The 3,611-nt window shown below is 43.1% G+C and overlaps 1 long non-coding RNA gene across 1 annotated transcript; it reads left to right on the top strand.

Moving 5' to 3' along the window:
• Positions 1–464: 464 nt before the first annotated feature.
• On the top strand, positions 465–3,310 carry LOC131902299 (uncharacterized). Its single transcript, XR_009377053.1, has 2 exons — positions 465–630; positions 1,398–3,310. It is a non-coding gene; the product is annotated as an uncharacterized LOC131902299 (long non-coding RNA).
• Positions 3,311–3,611: the final 301 nt, after the last annotated feature.

The raw sequence follows: 3,611 nt of genomic DNA, 5'->3' as shown, positions 1-3,611 counted from the left end.
ATCTACAAAATCTAGTGTCACCAGTAAAAGAGAGCTCTAAAGGATTTGCAAAGAAAAATGTGAGTTTTGGTTGATGAGACTCTGGGAGAGGTGGCAAGGAAGGAGGAGAAATTAGATATTGAAAAAAAAAACAAACAAACCTACAAGGAATCTGGGGACAAGGGGAATCCAACACTCAGCAAGAAGCTGGCAAACACACTTTTCCTGCTTCTTAATGTGGCTGAAGGTCAGAATGAATCTTATTCTGTTATATATCCTATACCTGGCGCATTTAAGGTTGTGAAAAAGCCATCCACAATATGAGTGCATTGTTTGGAGGTGGAGAGATGGTGCGTCAGGATCCCTCCCCTCGTGTGTGTGTGTGTGTGTGTGTGTGTGTGTGTGTGTGTGTGTGTCCGCCAATGGAGAATGAACTGAACTTTGTCCTCTGGAACAGCGACCAGCACTCTCAACTGCTGAGCCATCTCAACAGCTTCTGAACTTCCTGTTCCAATGAGGACTTCCCACCGATCGAAAGGAGCTCCCCAGGCCTTTGAGGGGCAGAATATCCATCCCCGGTGGACCTCTGAAGCCGTGTCAAGCTTCCAGGAGTCCACCTTGTCCAAAGGAGGAAAGGAAAACATTGAAAAGGTACAAGTAGTCAGGCATTGTGGCAAACGCCTTTAATGCCAGCACTCGGGAGGCAGAGCCAGGCAGATCTCTGTGAGTTTGAGGCCAGCCTGTCCTACAGAGCGAGATCCAGGACAGGCACCAAAACTACACAGAGAAACCCTGTCTCAAAAAAACAAAAACAAAAACAAAACAAAACAAAGCAAAAAAAAAAAAAAAAAAAAAAAAAAAAGAACCAGTGATATTACTTAGAAATTTCTTCCCTAATGATATATCCAATCAGAGTCAATAGGATTGGTGATGAATGTGTCTGAGACTGGGGGATCAGCCTGTGTTTCTTCCTATCATTTCTGTCTCTGTTAGATACATGAAAGTAATTACAAATTGAAGATTGTAGAAAGATAGTAATAACAATTCAGGGAATGGAGTGGTGGCTCAGCAGTTAAGAGCCCTTATTGCTCTTGCTGAGGACCTGGGTTCCATTCCCAGTACCAACATGACAACTCACAACCTCCTGTAACTCAAGTTCCTGGGAATACGATGCCCTCTTCTGGCCTTCTCAGGCTCCCGTACACATGGAGTGTGTATAATACTCATGCGGGCCTACACAGTACAAATATATAATTAGAGAATAATTACTAAAGATCACATTTCAGCTCACAGCACTAGGAAAATCATTAAAAGTGAATTTGCCATGTCCAGAGCACAATTTTGTTGTTGTTTCTTTCTTTCTGTCTTTGCTTTATAGTAAGCAGCCCTAAACTGAAAACCACCCAAATCTCTTTCAGTGGCTAATTGATTCAACAAACCCTGCTGTGTTCTCACAAAGATATGCAGTGTGGCAATAAAAACAGAAGAATGACTGGTGTGCACAACCAAATGTATGGATGATCTTCAGAGCATGGGGCTCAGGGAGAGAAGAGTGTCTCCAGAGGTTCACTTGGGGTGATGACTGAGTTCCATCATGAAGAATCGTTTGCTGCTGGGGCTTAAAGTGGGGGTCAGGGAAGTTTATCTGGGTCAACCAGACACTTGTCTGTTCTGCTCTGGTGGCAGTCATTCAGATGTAATGAAATTCCATTGAATGAACTTCTCAAAAGAAAAACTGCATAGAAAAATGGGGAGGGGCGGGGAATTGAGTAAGGTCTGCCATTGGTGGTGTATCTTATCAGCTCTTCATTTCTGGTAACTATGCTGTGATTCCGTAAGATACCCCTAGGGAAGCTGGGTGGATAAACAGAAACTCTGGACTATGATAGCCACTTCCATGGACAGCTAAAATTATTTCAGGAGAGCAGGTTACGGTCCTGGAACTGCCCCCAGTACAGCACGGCCCTGAACACGGTTATTTAACCTCAGTACTCTTGAGTCTTCCATAGCAGGCAGAGGAGGATGCGGCCATGTGATTTTTCTACCACTTGTAGTTCTTAGAGTAAAAAAGTCTGTACTGCAACCCCAGGTGTTTTCAGTTATGGAAGCCTATGGCTTCCAAGGAAAAGAAACACTCCCTAAGTAACTTCCTTGTGAAATCTGTTGATTGATTTCTGGGGGCAAGTGGGTATAGGTGTGCATGTATGTGCTGGCACATGTGTGTGGAACCTAGAGGACAACACCTGGTATTGTTCGTGGGGAGCGGTCTACCTTGTTTTTTGAGACAGGGTCTCTCGTCGGCCTGGAGATTGCTAATTCAGCTAGGCCGGCTGGTCAACAAACCCACGCATCTCCCTACATCCACCTCCCCAGCAGGAGTTACAAACAGTGGACATCACCATGCCAGGCTTCCCTGTCAGTCTCTGATTCCAACAGCCCTGTGATAAGTCCCTCTCTCTACCCTCCTGCAATCCCAAGCTGTGGTCAAGAAAGTTCATTCTTTATTCTGCTCATTTTACTTGGACTGAGCGTTCATCTCACACTTGTATTTACTATTTCTGCCACAAAGAAGTATGCTGAGCCCACGAGAGCAGTTCACAAGCAAAGAAGGTCCACTTAGGAAGAAGGGATAGTCAAAGTACTGGAGAAAAAAAGACACCCACAGCAAGCAAGCATGGCTTATAGAGGAACGAGGCCCTTTCCAGGAAGCTGGATCTGTAATCATGGGATAAGCAGGAAGATGCTTTGCTATCCTGGCAAAAACAGCATCTTTGGACCACACAAGGAGTGCTGATAGCCACTACAGCCAAAGCTTACATAACAAGGAACAAATGCTAGCAAAGACCTCTACTAGAGATTTTTAAGACCTCAAATAACATTGATAGCCACGTGGCCTTTGTATTACGATGCTTCCTGCCAGAAAGATAATCCCACCTGAACTAACTTTTAACAAAGACAATGTTTAAAAAAGAGAAAAAAGTTTACAGACCCTATTCACAGGAAGTCAGGGGGTAAAGTCAGTTCCTGTGCTAGCCTGTATAGCTGTGCTGTCTAAGATGGCTTTTACTCACCATTTATGGCTATTCACACTTGAAATGTGACTAGCAAGATTTAAAATACTCTCTAAGCATGTTATACACACTAGATTTCAAGGAGTTTATACCCTCCCCCAAAAAATGAGCATAAAATACCCCATTAATTTTATATTCTTATAGCTGTGATTGTCATATCTTGAATAATTAGATTAGGTGGGATATACTGTTTATATTAATTTGATCTGTTTCTTTTATATGTGCTACAAGAAAAATTTTAATTACATGTGTGTCTCACATTATCTCTATACTGAACTTCTTTAAAGTAATTATCTCCTCCATTAAGCATGTGAGCACACCTGGAGACATTTTTGATCACCATGACTGGAAGTCAGTTGTTTCTGTCATCTACAAGGACAGAGACCAGCAATGCTGACAAATGTCCTGTAACACACAAGACAGCTCTTTCCAGGAAGAGTCGTGTGTTTGTGTGGAGGGTAAGGGTGTGTGCTCATATATGTGTGCATTTGGATACATGTGTGTACACCGCATGTTCATGTGGCAACCAGAAGTCAATGGCAGGTATCTTGCTCAGTCTCT

The sequence above is a fragment of the Peromyscus eremicus genome, chromosome 1 (assembly GCF_949786415.1).
Source record: "Peromyscus eremicus chromosome 1, PerEre_H2_v1, whole genome shotgun sequence".
NCBI classification, from domain to species: Eukaryota; Metazoa; Chordata; class Mammalia; order Rodentia; family Cricetidae; genus Peromyscus; species Peromyscus eremicus.
Note: the sequence above shows the minus strand (reverse complement) of the source record. Positions and strands in the feature narration are given on the sequence as shown.